The sequence below is a fragment of the Leptodactylus fuscus genome, chromosome 1 (assembly GCF_031893055.1).
Source record: "Leptodactylus fuscus isolate aLepFus1 chromosome 1, aLepFus1.hap2, whole genome shotgun sequence".
Taxonomy (NCBI): Eukaryota; Metazoa; Chordata; class Amphibia; order Anura; family Leptodactylidae; genus Leptodactylus; species Leptodactylus fuscus.
This window is the reverse complement of record NC_134265.1, coordinates 256,227,417-256,246,773: the sequence shown is the minus strand read 5'-3', so window position 1 is coordinate 256,246,773 and position 19,357 is coordinate 256,227,417. Positions and strand designations below refer to the sequence as shown.

General features: G+C 40.6%; 1 protein-coding gene across 2 annotated transcripts in view; it reads left to right on the top strand.

The window, feature by feature from the left end:
• The window catches only part of CXXC4 (CXXC finger protein 4), a 104,079-nt gene that overhangs the window by 4,463 nt on the left and 80,259 nt on the right, over positions 1-19,357 (top strand). The gene's annotated exons all lie outside the window — the stretch shown is intronic.

Sequence of the window (19,357 nt, the reverse complement as noted above, 5' to 3'; positions counted from 1 at the left end):
TCTTAGCCCTGACTTGTATGACCACTTTGGATGCCCATTAGCTTTAGATCTTACAAGGACCCATGCAACCGAGAAAACACTGTATGTTAACCACTCCAACAGAACTCTCTGAGGATTGTCCAGGACTAGAAAAATATAACACCTGTCTTCTTGAAACAGCACCACATGCGCCTGCAGTTTGTGTGTGGTAATGCAGCTCAGCCCTATTTACTTCAATAGAACTGACTTGCAATCCCTCATACAACTCATTGACAAATTTGATACATTCATTGGTATAAAGAAGCCATGTTTTTGTAATCCTTGACAATCCCTTTAACTATTGAATTGTTTTAAAAGGAGTCTGTCAGCAGAAACATCAAACTAAAGTGCCCTTGAATCTGAGGGTATGTACCAAGTAGCACATATGGATTCATTGTCATGTTTATAAAAAGCTGTATTCCTAAGCATTGGAAGAGGGGATCACACTAAATGGTGCCATAGGAATCTGTGACCTTCCCTACAATACATTGTATTAAAACTGTCTAAAAGAACTGTCTTAGGCCCGGTTCACATCTGCCTTTGGGTTTCCTTTTGGGGAGTCTGCTATGGAAACCTATCCGCATAAAAAAGCGGCTACCTAAGGAAACACGCCGACCCAATAGACTATAATGGGGTCTGTATGGTTTCTGCATGAAAAAAGTGCAGCTTGCAGTACTTTTCTCTCCGCATAGTTCATGCGGATAGGGTTATGGAATTGCACGATTGCAGATGTGAACCGGGCCTCAGTTGATCATAGCAGCCAATCATAGTGCAGCTTTCAAGGTGTTTTCTGCTCTAGAAAAATGAAAGCTGCGCTATGTTTGGCTGCTATGGCAACTAAAACAGTTTTCCTTGTAGACCATTTAATACATCTGCCCCTTTGTGTTTGACCAATGTTTCTGCTGACAGACTCCATTTAACACTTAGGGGGTGAAAAAATTGAACAACCCATGTGTGCTTCTACCTTAGTAAAACAGAAAGAAAATGCTATGATGGGAATATAAGCTGATTTTAGGGTTCCTCAATGGGATTAATGACAGGAAGTCCAGAAATGTCTGCCGCCATAATCACTTCTTCATGTCATATATCACAATGTTTGAGATATATTGCTATGTGTATATACATGAATGCAAGCAGCTCTTCTTTATAAGTTTTGTTCCCCTTTAATCCCTTTGGACTGTTGTAATGTAGGCTATGCAGGCATGGCTGCTCGCTCATATACAGATAATGAGTTTGATGAATATAACTTAGTTTTTCCTTGGTAGAAAGGTTGTGCTATTTCTGTTGTAAATGAGACACGGAAGGTTACTCCTTTCATTCATAAATGATCAGCCTGCGACTCATTCAGTAATGAGCTTTGTTTTACGTCTAGTATCACACACTTCCTGCAATGCTACAGCTACAGCTAGAAGTCAAGTCATTATCAGCGCGGCCCATGTACAGCTCGCTCAGGCCCCGACCTCTACCATCTTTGTCTATGTCGCCTTTTTTGTAGAGCCCAGGGCACCTAAAGATTTTCATATAAGTCTCTGCATTTAATGTTGTAAACGAAGCGAAGCGGTAATTGTTTTATTGATATTAATAAAGCCATTGAACTGCTGGAAGTTTCATCTTTTCCCCACCCCACAAAATCAATATCCAGTTGACAGAATGATTTATTGTGTGCAGCCCTTAGTTTATGTAGGTTTTTATTATAGTTTGTGCATTGTTTCCTTGCCTGGAAAAAATAATGTCAGTGTACTTAGTACTGGTGAAATGTAGAGATATAGGTGCTATCTTTTTCTGAAATACAGTGGTTTGGTCTATATGTCTCAAATAGGGGTAAAAAAATCCCGTTTATTTTATGTTATAATGGTAACAGAATGTCAGGAGGTTGTTTTTAGTTTGGAAATATACCATACTCTATTTTTTTTGGATTTGTTGCATCTGGACTGGTTTTCTGAATAGGAAAGGTTATAAGAGATGATAGAATTGATAGTTGTGATATCAGTACTACCAAATTATCATCAGGTCTTCTCATTATGTAACTTTCTAAGGCTGTGTTCACATGGAGTTTTTTGGTCAGGAATTTGGTCAGGAAAAATCCGCTTAGGAAAATTCCTGAGGCGTTTTTTTTTAAGTGTTTCCTGAAGCGTTTTTTTGAAGCGTTTTCCGCCTGAAAAAAATCAATGCAAGCCAATGGGAAGAAGAAAATCCACCTGGCATTGTTTGTGGCAGTTTTTGTCAAAAACGCCTCAGAAAAAACGCCAGGTGGTTTTTCCTTCTCCCATTGACTTGCATTGAATTTTTCAGGCAGAAAACGCTTGACGAATGGACATGTTGCTTCTTTTTTTCCGCTGGCGGAAAATCTGCTAGCAGAAAAAAAAAGCAGGTTACATAAGGCTGTATGGTGAGGCATTTTTTTGGAGGAGAATTTTGAGGCGGATACCTGACCAAAAAACTCAGTGTGAACGCAGCCTACGGCTAAGTTCACACGGGGTATTTTGGTCAGGATTTTGAGGCCGTGTCCGCCTCAAAATCCTGACCAAAAAGACGGCTCCCATTGAAATCAATGGAGCCAGTCAGTTCTTTTTTCCGGGTGCCGTTTGTTCCGGCTCCCGGAAAAAAGAAGTGACATGCTCATTCTTTCAGGCAGATTCATCTCGCGACGTCCGCCTAAAGACATTCCCTCCCAACTAGACCCATTCATTTGCAGTGCACCCGCATCCAGACGCAGCTACCCGTATTTTGGTCCGGAACCTGAGGCGGCCTCCGCTTCAGGTTCCAGACCAAAAAACCTGTGTGAACTTAGGATCATACTCTGAATTATCAAGACATTTGCTTGCTTTTAGTAAGTAGAAACATTTTTACTTACATGCAGAGGCTGAAAATGTCCTTACTGTATCTACCTGAGACATATACGGTAAATGGCATGTAATAAAATAGAGTAATTTACTGAAACAATCTTCAGACGTGTTAGTAAGTTTATTTAGTTAGTTATATAAGTTAAAAACATAGGCAATACATTCCTTAAAAGGATTTTCCATCTAGTTAAAATTGATGGCCTATCCACAGAATCAATGGTCCAACTATCAACACCTACGCTGATCAGCTTTTTTAAAGGGTGTATCAGTTGTATTACAATTTCCTTGGAAATGTTATAACTTTAGCAAGTGTGATCCCTGAAGGGCTACCACTTTAAATCCTTGCTGTTTTCTATGCTTAAGGGTAAGTTCACACAGGGTTTTTTGGTCCAGAACCTGAGGCAGCCTCCACCTCAGGTTCTGGACCAAAAAACGTGTTGCCGCGACTAAATGCTGGTGCACTGCACTGCATCGGCATCCAGTAGCGCACTCTGCTCCAAATTAGGCCCAATGAATTGGCCTAGTCAGGAGGAGGGAGTGTCTTCAGGCTGAATCGCGTGGCGAAATGGTCTGAAGAATGAGCATCTCGCTTCTTTTTCCAGGAGCCGGAACAAACGAAGCAAGACCTGAGCGGCTCCCATTGATTTTAATGGGAGCTGTCTTTTTGGTCAGGATTTTGAGGCGGATACGGCCTCAAAATCCTGACCAAAAAACCCTGTGTGAACTTACCCTTAGAGTCCAGTGGGCCTTCTCAGTGTTAGAAAGCTGCCTCTGTGGCAGTCATTGGACCACCCACTAAGCCCCAAAGCATAGAAAAGACAGAGAAAAAGAATGCATTGACAATTTTTTTATTTATTAAGACCAGTTAGGGAGGTATCACTTTTTTCTAATCTGTTTTTATTTTCTGACTAGATTTTTTAAATATTACTTTTTGTACATGATTATGAGGTTCACAATCTTACCAAGGCTTCTCTGTACTATTAACAGTAATTGGTCAATTATGCTGTACAGGATTGTCATGGCCATAGGCAGCATAGACTGGAGCCAACTCAATGAGGTATATAGTAGAATTTTCCAGACATGCTCTGTGCAGGGAGGGGGGTAGATAAGTTGTGACATCATCTATTTGGCAGTAGTGGATACAATGATGTATGTTATCTGTAGAAGTGTTAACCTCTGTTGTAATCTTGTCTGTTCTTTCTGTGATGTAAATGAAGTGACCCCTATAGCTACAGATTGCACTGCAGTTTCAGTGTGACCGGTTTCCTTTAGGTATATGATTTACCATTGAACCTGCTTAAAATGCTTTATGCTTATCAGAACCAATTAAAATAATAATTATGCTTATGCTTTATTACAGGTGATTATGTATTAACATTGTAGGGTTGCTATTTATTGCAGGTGTTACAGGTAACATTGTAGGGTTGCTATGTATTTCAGGTGTTACAGGTAACATTGTAGAGTTGCTATGTATTGCAGGTGTTACGGTAACATTGTAGGGTTTCTGTATGTTGCAGTTGTTACAGGTAACATTGTAAGGTTTCTGTATGTTACAGATAGCATTGTAGGGTTGCTGTGTATTGCAGATGTTACAGGTAAAATTGTAGGGTTGCTGTGTATTGCAGGTGTTACAGGTACCATTGTAGGGTTGCTGTGTATTGCAGGTGTTACCGGTAACATTGTAGGGTTGCTATGTATTGCAGGTGCTACAGGTAACATTGTAGGGTTGCTGTGTATTGCAGGTGCTACAGGTAACATTGTAGGGTTGATGTGTATTGCAGGTGTTACAGGTAACATTGTAGGGTTGCTATGTATTGCAGGTGTTACAGGTAACATTGTAGGGTTGCTATGTATTGCAGGTGTTACAGGTAACATTGTAAGGTTAATGTGTGTTGCAGGTGTTACAGGTAACAATGTAAGGTTGCTGTGTATTGCAGGTGTTACAGGGAACATTGTAGGGTTACTGTGTATTGCAGGTGTTACAGGTAACATTGTAGGGTTGCTATGTATTGCAGGTAACATTGTAGGGTTGCTGTGTATTGCAGGTGTTACAGGTAACATTGTAGGGTTGCTGTGTATTGCAGGTGTTACAGGTAACATTGTAGGGTTACTGTGTATTGCAGGTGTTAGAGGTAACATTGTAGGGTTGCTATGTATTGCAGGTGTTACAGGTAACATTGTAGGGTTGCTGTATATTGCAGGTGTTACAGGTAACATTGTAGGGTTACTGTGTATTGCAGGTGTAACAAGTAACATTGTAGGGTTGATGTGTATTGCAGGTGTTACAGGTAACATTGTAGGGTTACTGTGTATTGCAGGTGTTACAGGTAACATTGTAAGGTTAATGTGTGTTGCAGGTGTTACAGGTAACAATGTAAGGTTGCTGTGTATTGCAGGTGTTACAGGGAACATTGTAGGGTTACTGTGTATTGCAGGTGTTACAGGTAACATTGTAGGGTTGCTATGTATTGCAGGTGTTACAGGTAACATTGTAGGGTTGCTATGTATTGCAGATGTTACAGGTAACATTGTAAGGTTAATGTGTGTTGCAGGTGTTACAGGTAACAATGTAAGGTTGCTGTGTATTGCAGGTGTTACAGGGAACATTGTAGGGTTACTGTGTATTGCAGGTGTTACAGGTAACATTGTAGGGTTGCTATGTATTGCAGGTAACATTGTAGGGTTGCTGTGTATTGCAGGTGTTACACGTAACATTGTAGGGTTGCTGTGTATTGCGGGTGTTACAGGTAACATTGTAGGGTTACTGTGTATTGCAGGTGTTAGAGGTAACATTGTAGGGTTGCTGTATATTGTATACTTTACAGGTAACATTGTAGGGTTGCTGTGTATTGCAGGTGTTACAGGTAACATTGTAGGGTTGCTGTGTATTGCAGGTGTTACAGGTAACATTGTAGGGTTACTGTGTATTGCAGGTGTTAGAGGTAACATTGTAGGGTTGCTATGTATTGCAGGTGTTACAGGTAACATTGTAGGGTTGCTGTATATTGCAGGTGTTACAGGTAACATTGTAGGGTTACTGTGTATTGCAGGTGTAACAAGTAACATTGTAGGGTTGATGTGTATTGCAGGTGTTACAGGTAACATTGTAGGGTTACTGTGTATTGCAGGTGTAACAAGTAACATTGTAGGGTTACTGTGTATTGCAGGTGTAACAAGTAACATTGTAGGGTTGCTGTATATTGTATACTTCACAAGTAACATTGTAGGGTTGCTGTGTATTGCAGGTGTTACAGGTAACATTGTAGGGTTACTGTGTATTGCAGATGTAACAAGTAACATTGTAGGGTTACTGTGTATTGCAGGTGTTAGAGGTAACATTGTAGGGTTGCTGTATATTGTATACTTTACAGGTAACATTGTAGGGTTGCTGTGTATTGCAGGTGTTACAGGTAACATTGTAGGGTTGCTGTGTATTGCAGGTGTTACAGGTAACATTGTAGGGTTACTGTGTATTGCAGGTGTTAGAGGTAACATTGTAGGGTTGCTATGTATTGCAGGTGTTACAGGTAACATTGTAGGGTTGCTGTATATTGCAGGTGTTACAGGTAACATTGTAGGGTTACTGTGTATTGCAGGTGTAACAAGTAACATTGTAGGGTTGATGTGTATTGCAGGTGTTACAGGTAACATTGTAGGGTTACTGTGTATTGCAGGTGTAACAAGTAACATTGTAGGGTTACTGTGTATTGCAGGTGTTAGAGGTAACATTGTAGGGTTGCTGTATATTGTATACTTTACAGGTAACATTGTAGGGTTGCTGTGTATTGCAGGTGTTACAGGTAACATTGTAGGGTTGCTGTGTATTGTAGGTGTTACAGGTAACATTGTAGGGTTACTGTGTATTGCAGATGTTACAGGTAACATTGTAGGGTTGCTGTGTATTGCAGGTGTTGCACGTAACATTGTAGGGTTGCTGTATATTGTATACATTACAGATAACATTGTATTGCAGGTGTAACAAGTAACATTGTAGGGTTGATGTGTATTGCAGGTCTTAAAGGTAACATTGTAGGGTTGCTGTATATTGTATATGTTACAGATAACATTGTAATGTAGTTGTGTATTGCAGGTGTTACAGAAAGTAGGTTGTCATTATTCATTCAGTCAAATTATAATTTTTTTGCATTTTCCTTTAATCGTATTCCTGTGGAATATACTGGCACTTAGTAAATAGGGACAAATCCCAAAGGCCGCTGTTACATAAATATGACATACCTTACAGAAACTGATGGCCCATTAACTTGTAAGTAAATTTGGAGCAGTCGGCCTAGCCACTGCAGTAAAAGAATGAATTGGGTAGTGTGCTTTAGCCACAACATGCCCAGCCTCCCCGGCTGTAACTCCCCAACCAGATGTTACTATGCCACCATGGTGGTCCTCAGCTGTTGACTAAAGCTACTATCGCTTTGGAGGAATGTGGACTTCACTATAACTTTAATACAGTTAAACAGATCTTAATCTTTTTGTTGCAGAGATCCTAAAAAATAAGTTGCCTTATGGAATATATTTGCGATATATATGCATGAAGCAGCAGCAGTAGCCATGAGTAATGCTCATTCATAATGTGAACTGCAGTCAAGGTGGAATATGGAAATTGCTTCCATGTAGCAGTACTATAGAAAAGTCATGCGGAATTCTAATTCACTACCGTGTCCCTCCAGTATAACAGCAGGCATGCAGGGCAAAGAATAGTGATTTCAACTTTCCTACAAACTTATTATCACATCAGAATTGTTATTTACTAGATTCTTCTGTATCAGTTGAAATTTCATTCTTGACATTTTAGAATTGCTCTCTCAAGGGTTTTTCATGTTGTTAGGTGTCTATGGGGAAGTGCCTTTGAGAGTTGGTTCATTTCTCATTTGTGTGCATGAGTTAAAGTAGTTGTCCAAGTATTAAATGAACTTACTTTGGTGATTTTTATTTAAGGCTGGAGCTGGGGCTTGAACTGGACTGGTTCTGACCCTGGGGCGATTGATCTGAACCAGCCCCTGGTCGCTCCTCCTCTCCTGTTTGCATAGGTAGTTAAGTACCTGTACTGTAGGGGCTGGCCCAGCTTAAAGCTATTCCTCTTCCCTGCCTCCATACACATGAACACTCAGCTCATTTGAGCATGTATGTATTCTGAATGTGGAGAGAGGAATATGCTACTGTACAATCATTATTTTTTCTGACATCTGATAGTTGTCCGGCTTCATGGTAAAATTAGATTAAATATCAATTTCCCTTTAACTCTCTTCTGTCACTAACACACCTATTAACGTGAGCGAGGAGTCAAAGTCAGTGGTTTGTCCCACCAAAGCCACAGCCTTGAATACTGTAGTGTTTGTCAATGGTATTGATCTAATGAATGCTAGTTCAAATTCCCTTGGGAGAAAAGTTATTAAAAGTATTTAAAAAATTCTAACCATGAAATCTCCTTCCCTAGCTTACATATAAAATAAATAAAACAAAAGAAGCAAAATAAAGATGTTTGGTATCGCCACACTCAAAAATGCCCAAAAATATAAAAATATTTATCCCACATGGTGAATGTTGTAGCAGGAAAAGGAATCAAAATGGCCAAATCGCTGTTTCAACTTTGAAGTCTTATGCGAATGAGGCAGTTGGTACACTAGGCTGGACTGCGGGGGGAATGACTCTCACTGCGCAGGGTAGTGTAGGCAGGGGATGGGAGGGATCTGAGGGGCAAGGTCATCTGAGCTGGAGGCCAACCCCAGTGCACTAACTACGTGAATTGCAGAAGACTTCAAAATTGTTCTTTTCCACATCTGCAAAAGTGACGTCCATAAGAAAGGTATGTTGTTTATGGCTGTAATGGACAGTAACACTCTATTGTCTTGAGTTGAATATGCTTGGGTGAGGGGATAGATTCCTTTTAAGGACAGGGCCCCACAGGCCGGAAATGCCGCGAATCCCATGCCCACTTTGCTGTAAAAACCGCAGCACGGACATGCTGTGATTTCCAAAACCGGTGCGGCTTTGGAAATCGCATCATATCAATTATATCTATGGAAACGCCAGCGGCTTCCCCGTAGCTATAATTGTAACAGAAATTCCGCGGAGGAAAACTCTGTGAACTTTCTGTTCAAAGCGCTGTGGGATGAACTGCGATGCGTTCCTGCAGTGGTTTTTCCCGCAGCGCTTTAGAGCTGCAGAACGTCCCATGGGGCCTAAGCCTGGGTCCATTCACACGGAGGAAAATAGAGTGGAATTTCAGCGCTGAAAAAAAAGCCTCCCATTAACTTCAATGGATTCCTTTTTCTGCTAGCATATTCTGCTAGCAGAAAAAGGAACCCATTGAAGTCAATGGGAGGCTTTTTTTTCAGCGCTGAAATTTCACACCAAATTCCTCACCATTTTTTCCTAGTTTCATCCAATTCATGATTTTTTTTTTTCCTTGTACATCATACAGAATAATAACCGGCACGATTAGGAAATATATTTCATCCCACAAAAAGCCAGCCCTCAAATGTGTTTTTGAAGGGAGAGAGTAAAATTCAAAAATAGAAAAATAAACATCTTGGTCCGGAAAGAGTTAAATGAAAAAACACCAGGAAAATGCATAGCAGCAGCAGATTTGTTGGAAAAAAAATCCATGCCCATACATCTTAATGGAATGGATTCTACAGCAAGTGCATGGATGTCTGAAATCCCAGTAGGCATGAATTGGAGAAATTACTGCATCAAAACTGCTCTGTGTGAAAATACCCTTCGCCACCAAGTTCTCCTTTTCTGTTGAATTGTTTTTAATTACATGTATATCTTATACTGTATATGTTAGGTGAATACTCATTGTAAGGCATCAAGCACATGTGTGTGCCGCCAGGCTGTGATTGAACGGCGTGTTCCGCCCGTGTTCTTGTGGCCCCATTTATTGAGGCCACTGAGCACAGTCCACAAAACAGACAGGAAAGGAGATGTCCTAAGTTTTGCTCCCAGCTCATGGCCCCTTACTCTGGACTGTGAAAATACACAATCATGTATGGGGCCATAGAAATGAACGAGTCAGTGTGCAGGCCGTGAAAAATTCGGCTAGCATACTGACTGTGCATACAGTTGTGTGCATGAGGCCTAAGAGTTATGATTGTTTTATTTAATCCAGGGTATAATTTCATAACAAATGTTTGTTTTTTTCCAGAAATAGCGCCATTGCTTTACATGGGTTGTGTCTTGTATTCCGTACTCCGCTCTGGATTAGGCCCAAATGAATGGACCTAGTCGGGAGGGAGTTTCTTCAAGCGATGTTGCGAGGCGAATCCACGTGAAAGAATGAGCATCTCGCTTTTTTTGGGGAGCCGGAACAAATTGGGTCCCGGAAAAAGGACTGACTGGTTCCCATTGTTTTCAATCGGAGCCGTCTTTTTGGTCAGGATTTTGAGGTGGATACGGAAAGACTAAGATCACTGGTTACTGAGAAAATAGGGACTGTATATGAGCATATGATATCACAGAGGTGAATCGCTTCGGGAGGTCGTGAACGTTTCCGTTCATTGGCGGCAAGCACAGAGTATATTAGATCACAGCACACATTTTACTATAAGAACATGAGATTTGCTGCAGCTAGTATACCACTTTAAGTAGCAAAGTCCAGTTCTCCCTGGCAATGTAACGCTGCCTTTTTCTTGCCCTTGAAGTTGTCCCCTCTTCCCAAAAACCGATGCGGTAGAGCTATGAATGATAGGGCCTACCATCTGTGTAGTAAAACTCATCTAATAGCTGATTACATAATTCTTTCCGTAAAGCACCTGGTAGAAGGAAAGCATAAATTTCCCTGTGCATTATTACATCAAGCAGAGACGGCATACCAATTTCAGCTGCCAGACACGGCACTCATAAAGATGGTGCATGTAAGGGTGAATTATCCATAAACTTTGGGGACCTGTTGCAGGGGTGCATATACATCTGCTTGTATCTGTATAAAAGCAGGGATTTGGATATTGATCTCTCTATGCCACTCTCATTCTTTGTTTTATTTTTTATTTCAGGGCAGATAGATAGTCTTGGGTGTGAACAAATTGTGAAGGAGATTAATTAGGCTTGAAATATGCAAGTCGGCAGCGTCCTTTATGAATGAATGCGATTCCCCCCTCCCCTTGTGTCTGACACCGAGTCAGTCACGGGACCATTCTTTCATCTGCAGTGAGCTCTGTTACCGAGCTGACAACTAATTATTCCATGACTTGTCATCATTATATCATAAAATTACCATGATAATATTATTTGTTATTTACCCTATGGGATCATATGGAAGATAGATCAATTTATAGTATGGGAGGGAGACTGATGTATATGTTTTCTAATTTTTCTCTAATTTGGGTTATTACCATTTAGGGTCAGGGACTTGCAAGGGGATCTAGAGGGTGAAAGGCGGCAGTGGCGGCTCTTATAAGGACCTTCATAAATCCTGCCTACTATAATTGTTCCTAAATAATTAATGCTTAGTGGGGGGAAGCTGTTTCAGTATATGAAGGCGCAGAAGTAATTGGTGTTCTCATCCCGTGCCAACAAATCACTATATCTGTCCTTGTGATGTCAGTGTGTTGAAGAGAAGCGGTGACAGACAGGAAGGAAGTAAAGAAAGGAAAGTGAGGCTGAGCTTTAAAATTGGCTCTAAAATATTAGCAGTTTACTAAATAACACAATGAACTCTATCTGTGCAATGCCGATTTATACACTGACATATAGTGGCAGGATGGGGACTGTCTAAAACATTATTCTGATTTTACATTATGGTGTTGTCCCACCGTTTGGTCAAAATGATATACATCTTATGCAGCTGCAAACAATAACAATCATATACTGTTCTTATGTATTGAATATGTTGCTGAAAATATATTTATTTTCTTTTATGAAATTATAGTATAGTTTCCGTTCCAAATAATTAGCTGGCCTGGTGCTGTGCACCAAATTTGTTATTACTGTAGACTGCTTGGCTAAGTGTGATACTTTGCATTCAATAGTTGTGTGGGTCATTATTTTAGTGCAAAATATTGTGTAAAATGAACCAGCCAAGAGGTGGCTTAAAGTAGGGCACAATTTTTAGCAAGTTGCACCATTTTTCGGACCATTTTTCCGTATTTTTCGGACTATAAGACGCACTTTTTTCCCCCCAAATTTCGGAGGAAAATGAGGGTGCGTCTTATAGTCTGAATGTGGGTTTGCAGCATGGCTGCGCTACTGCCACCGCTGGTTTTCTTCAGCGGCAGTAGCGCGGCAATCCGCAGGCCCCGGCAGCTAAGACAGTCCCCGGCATCTGCTGTAATAGACCGGCGGATGCCGGGGAGTGTCTTAGCTGCCGGGGCCTGCAGATTGCCGCGCTACTGTCACCGCTGGTTTTCTTCAGCGGCAGGAGTGTGACAATACTGCAGGCCCCGGCAGCTAAGACACTCCCCGGCATCCGCCGGTCTATTACAGCAGATGCCGGGGACTGTCTTAGCTGCCGGGGCCTGCGGATTGCCGCGCTACTGCCGCTGAAGAAAACCAGCGGTGGCAGTAGCACGGCCATGCTGCAAACCCATTGCTCCTCCGCAGGTTAGTTAGCCCCCCCCTGGCCTCATACCTTTAGTGATGCAGGCCGGCTCCTGCACGGCGAGGCCGCAGGAGCCGGCCTGTTCCGATGACAGCCAGGAGCCTAATGAAGGCTCCCAGGCCTGTCATAGGTATATATTACTATCGCGGCTGGTCTATGACCCTCCGCGATAGTAATGTATAGAATCTCCCATAGACGGCAATACACTTGTATTGCCGTCTATGGGACTTGCAATCAAATGATTGCAGGTTCAAGCCCCCTAGGCGGGGGATATTAAAATAGTAAAAAAAACAAACAAAAAAAACACTTAAAAAAAATAATAAAAAATAAAATAAATAAAAGTTCACCTCCTTTCCCTAGAATACATATAAAAGTATAACATTACTGTGAAACATATACATTAGGTATCCCTGTGTCTGAAAATGCCTGGTCTACACCTGGCCCCACAAAAAAAACGCCCTATACATCCCCGTACAGCTGCAGGGTCACCTGTCAATGTGGCCTTGCAGCTGTTCCAAAACTACAACTCTCATATATTAAATATTTTACCATTTTTTGCCTGAAAATTTTTTTTCCCTATTTTTCTCCTCTAAAACCTGGGTGCGTCTTATAGTCCAGTGCGTCTTATAGTCCGAAAAATACGGTACATCATACAGCGTCTTCCATCAATGCAAAAACTAAACATGTCCATTAGACTAACTTAGCAAATTATTGTTTATTTAAAAGAAAAAAAATGCTTCTCACAGAAATATTGCAAGTACGGCTGGACTATTATGGCCCGAATCAAAATCACGATTAATTGAACATTTTTCCATGATTATAATTAATGAACAATATCAACTGGATTATGGATTTGGTTATTTATATATCTGCAATCCTGAGTAGATCGCATACAGTTTGTGACATATCTTTTAGCCAATGCAGTGTGAGACAGAATGGCATTGATGAAATTAATTGAAATAAGTGATGTTAATCTAGCTGACTTTCGATTATTTTTCTATTAATTTCCCAGCCCTAATTGCAAGTGCTCCAAATGTACATGTCTGGGCATATAATTCTAGTGATGCTCTCCCAGTAGAATACAGTACAACTTCTGCTGTAACCTCAGTGAAAGGATAAGTATATCATTAGGCTGGACATAGGCTTTCTTTATGCTTTTCAAAGAGAAAGCATACCGTATATACTTGAGTATAAGCCGACCCGAATATAAGCCGACCCCCTAATTTTACCACAAAAAACTGGGAAAACTTATTGACTCGAGTATAAGCCTAGGGGGGAAATGCAGCAGCTACTGGAAAATTAAAAAAATTAAAATGGATGAGTTCTTGGGTGCAGTAGATACTGGGGAAGGGGAGGGGGTGTTTTGGTTCTCTGTCTGCCCCTTCTCTGAGCCTGAGGACTGGGTTTTTTACCCCCACTTGGAATTCAGCCTGGCTGAATATAGGGTATCTGTAGTGCTCCTATTAACCCCTTCCCGACGGAATAGAAGCACTGCAGATACCCTATATTCAGTAGACCAGGCACTTTCAGACACAGGGATACCTAATGTGTATGTGTTTCACAGTCATTTTCTACTTTGAGGGCAGGTTCACACCAGCGCCCAATCTCCGTTATGCAGGCTTCCGTTTCCTGCCCGAGAAACATTCATGGGTTTGAAAAGTGTCCGCCGCTGAGCGTCTTCTGCTCTCCGCATTGAAACCGTTTTTTGGGGGGGTTTTTTAGTCGGACATGCAGGACTTTGTGTCCGGTAAAAAAAAACAAAAAAAAAACGGTTTCGCCATGGGCAGCAGAAGACGCTCACCCACAGACACTGAATGTCGGTTTCTGTCTTCTGCCGACAGAAAACGGAAACCTGCATAACTGAGATCAGGTGCTGTGAACCCGCCTTTATATGTATTCTTGGGAAAGGAGTGATTTAGAACTTTTATTTATTTTATTTTTTATTATATTTTTTTTAAACTTTTTTTTTTATTTTTTACTATTTTTTTTAGCCCCCCCCCCCCCCCCAGCTTACATGGCCACGTCACCCGGCATGTGGTGGTGGTGGTGGTGGTGGTGGTGGGGGGCGGGGTCTGCTATCCTGGCCTGCTACCAGAAAATTACCGCAATGACCCGAATATAAGCCGAGGAGCACTTTTTCAGCACAAAAACTGTGCTGAAAAACTCGGCTTATACTCGAGTATATACCGTAATTGTTATATTTAAGGAAATTTTTTTTTTTAAATTACAAAATAATTTAAACTAAGGCTCCGTTCAGGTCAGCTTAATGTATGCAAAAAAAAACAAAAAAAACCCTGATACAAATGGTAGCAAAAATGGTCATCTGTTTACATGAACAGACACAAAAATATGGAATACAACGTTTTTATGTCCCTCCTTAAATGACAGATATGGATCAGTTTTGATTTAACAATGGTCTGTATGTATACAGATGACCAGTGGTTTTGTTGCATCCGTTAAACTGATCTGCTAAATAGGTGTAAGAAAAGTGATGTGAATGGAGCTGTATTTTAAGTTACAATTTATTTACTTATTTGTATTGGTGGGACAGGCATTTAAAATTTTCTATTTTTTTAAATGTTTTAATTAAAAAAAAAAAAAGTTTTTTGTTTAGCTTTATTCTAATTAAGCACAGTATCATTTAATTTAACCTAAGTGTTGTCATTTTTTTTGTTAATTGTTCCTTTTTTATATTTCGTTAACTTAAAGGTTTCAAATATTACATTGGGGATGTTGCCTAAGCGTGGCGAGATTGTAGCAAAGTCTGCACCAAAAGAGTGGAGTCCAAATTTATGCATTTTAGGCTAAGGCCCCATGGAGCGAAATGCAGCAAAAAAAAAAAAAAAAAAAAAAAAAAAACTGGAAAAAAACCACAGTGGAAATGCATAATTTTTTGGACTTTGTTGTACTTTGTATGTACTGTAAAACGCTGCATTTCGCAACGTGGGTCTTCAATCGTAGACAGTTTTTAAATCTTACAAGACAGTTTTGAACAATTTCTATAAAACGGAGTTGTAAAGTGCACCTGATTTGTTAATAATAATAATAATAATAATAATAATAATAATAATTAATAAATGTTATGTATATAGCGCCAACATATTCCGAGGAACTGTACTATTTGTAGGGTTCAAGTACAGATAAAAAGATACATTACAAAGAAATAGTCACTCCACACAGTGCAAGGGCTTACAATCTGAGAGGTAGCAGGGGTGGCATCAGAGGTAGCATTGCTTATACAATGGTCAGACAATGTTGTAATAGAGGTTACTGTCATTACACAAACATAAAGCTATATGAGCCATAACAAGTCGTGTCCATTAACATGCAGATGGTGCCTGGACATATAACGTTAGCCTGAAACGGCATAATATTGTGTGGGGTAATGTGGGAGCTGGAACTGAGGAGGGTTCATTTTAGGGATTCTAATTACGGTACGGAAGGGTTTACATTAGGAATAGTGATAGGCCTGTCTGAAAAGATGTGTCTTTAGTTTGCGCTTGAAGCTGTAGAAATTGAGAGTTAATCTGATTGTCCGGGATAGACCATTGCAGAGGAGTGGTGCAGCTCGGGAGAAGTCTTGTATATGAGCGAAGGAAGTTCTGATAATAGAGGATGTAAGTGTTAGGTCATTGAGTGAACGGAGAGCACGAGTTGGGCAGTAGACAGAGATGAGGGAGGAAATGTAGGGGGGGTGCGGCATTATGGAGAGCCTTGTGGATGAGAGTAATAACTTTATATTTTATTCTATAATGAAAAGGCAGCCAGTGTAATGACTGGCACAGACCAGAGGCATCGCTGTAGCGTCTAGCCTGATAGATGAGCCTGGCCGCTGCATTCAGAATAGATTGTAGAGGGGAGAGTTTAGTGAGGGGAAGACTGATTAGTAAGGAGTTACAGTAGTCAAGGCGAGAATGAATCAGAGAGACAAAGTGTCTTTAATGTATCTCTGGTAAGGAACGGGCGTATTCTGGAGATGTTTTTGAGGTGGAGGTGACATGAGTGTGCAAGTGATTGGATGTGGGGAGTGAAGGAAAGGTCTGACTCAAACACAACCCCGAGGCAGCGGGCCTGCTGCCTAGGAGTTATAGTAAGGCCTGAGACTGCAATGGATATATCAGGGACAGATCTATTAGATGGTGGAAACAGTAGTAGTTCGGTCTTAGAGAGATTTAGTTTCAGATAGAGCGAAGACATGATATTTGAGATATTTGTTAATGGGACGCCCTATTATTCCAGAGCAAGATATTGGTATAAAGTCAAAAATATCTAACATATAAATGTTGAGCAGGTCCTGTCTGTCTGATTTAATCTTTTGCAGTATAATTTTAGGGCAGAATTGATAAATCTCCCCTAATGGTTCTGCACTCAGTCATTGGTGCTTATTGTTACTACTGTACATTCCTTCAGCAGTCATTCATGTCTTGCCCAGGGTTTTATGACTTGCTTTCACACCCAAATCACCATGGAACATAAGGATTGACAAGGTCATTTGTATTTTTTTTTACGTGCAAGGGTACATACATGTTTGATTTCTACTTTAGACTTTCCCGTTGTATAACGAAGCCACAAAATATAGTTGAATTTGTTTCATGGATGACACCTCCTGCCCTGAATGGTTCTTATTGACTTACAGTGGGGTCTGTTGGGTTCCTGTGGTTTCCATTGTTCTGACAAGTAGAATACTTCTCCATACAGCACTACTTGTCTGATCTGCTGGGATCTACAGTGGAGGTGCAGTACAAAGCTTTAAGATGTTGGCATAACCTTTGAAGGGTTCCCTGATAACCTGGTCACAAGTTGTTCTCTTTCCAAGATCCCCAGCGACCAACTGTTCTCTGTAGGGACACATTGCAGCAAGTGTTCGATTCACTGTGCATCACCACAGTATAAGTGAAGCGGCTTTAACACTTTCTGTTAAAATCAGTGAATTGTATAATGTAAAGCAAGATATTCTTTTTGTAGTTTCTATGTGTTTTTGTTAATAGATGAGGGATGTGAATGGAGGATTGTCAGAATTCTTTAGAATGCTATCTGAATGGAAAAATGGATTTTCTAAAGTCTTAAATGTAAGTTTTGGAAATATCCCTGGTACCAAGGTGTATAAAAAGATGAAATATAGTCTTTCAAATCTGGGTGATGTGAAACTACATGAACAAGTAGCAGTTCAAAGGTATTCCAAATCCAGGATTTTTAAGAGGTTCTCCAGGGACTCTTTGTTACTGCCCAAGATCTTTATGTGTTGACCCTTGGGTTATAACCCAGAAACCAGCTCCGTCCTCTCCATGTTCAGTGATGATATGCATATAAGGGGGCTAGCTTTACTATTAAGGTGATGGAGTCTTCCAGCCCCCAGATACACTTAATACCACTGAACACTGAGAGCAGGGCGGTTAGATTCTCATCAAGTGACCTGGTGTTGGAACCAACCCGGAAGCCTGAGGTTCAAAACAGAAAGAACTCAGACAGTATGTAAGTAATAGAGTCCCCAGAAAATCAATTTAAGCACATGGGACAGATTTATTAAGAATGGCAATTTGTATTCTGTCCAATCATCAAATCCACTGCATTTATTATGTAACCTTTTCACTCTTAATAATTGTGGCTATTCAGATCCAGTAGGATCTGCTTCAGATTTCAGCCATAATTTATGCCAGGTGTCTAATATAAATTATAATAAAATAGTCAGAGCCACCCACTGAGTACCCCAGTCTGCCCACTCATTGCCCTGTTCTGCTCACTTTCCTTTCACTCTGTTCACATGACTGAGCCGAGACTTAGCCATGTGTCAGTTCGGGATTTGTAGCCTCCCATTGATTTCAATGTGTAGCGCGCGTAAGATGGCACCCATTGAAGTCAATGGGATTCTGTTTTACAGCGCTCACTCTGACACGTGTTTACGTTTTCAGAAATGAGCAGCACGTTACTCCGTGGGAACGGAGCCTCCCATTGACTTCAATGACATTTTTTTACATGTGTAAAAAAACACATCAAAATACATGTCAAAAAACAAGTCAAAATATACATGTAAAATGTCATTGAAGTCAATGGGAGTCTTATTTTTACACATGTATTCTTTATATGTGTATTCTGCCAAAATGAGTGCGTTTACTCCGTGTGAATGGACACTAATTTTTGAAAAAAAATGCAGCATTTTTTGACAGATCACAGACTGCAGAAAACTAAAGAATTGGTCATGCGACACCATTTTTTACATTTGCCAAAAATGGTGTCACTTTTAGGGTCCATTCACACGGAGGAAAATGGTGAGGAATTTGGTGTGGAATTTTAGCGCTGAAAAAAAAGCCTCCCATTAACTTCAATGGGTTCCTTTTTCTGCTAGGAGAAAATGGAGGCTTTTTTTTTTCAGCGCTGAAATTCTACACCAAATTCCAATGAATGGGCTTAGTCGGGAGGAGGGATTGTCTTCAGGCCGAATCGCAAGGCAAAATGGCCTGAAAAATGAGCACCTTGCTTTTTTTTCCGGGAACTGGAAAAAACGGTTCCCGGAAAAAAAGACCTGAGCGGCCCCATTGATTTCAATGGGAGATGTCTTTTTGGTCAGGATTTTGAGGCGAATACGTCCTGAAAACCCTCACCAAAAAACTCTGTGTGAACTTACCCTTAGCCTAAAAGACTATAAAGTTTTTTGCAGGCGAATATAGGACGAGGAATCCACCTCAAAAAAACACCACCCAACTTTCCCATTCATTTCAATGGGAGTCACAGATTTTTTATCTAGCTGATTTTTTTTTAGCAAGAAGGGGGAATAAAGGGCATGATCTGGCTTCTGTTGGATTTTTGTGTTTTTTTTCCCCATTCATTGTAATGGGTTTTGCAAGATGGAACCCTTCTGAATATGGATCATAACTGCTTCTTTTTTCCTCTAGCTGAAAAATCTGCTATTGAAATGAGTGGTAGATTTGAGAGAAAAAACCCTGTG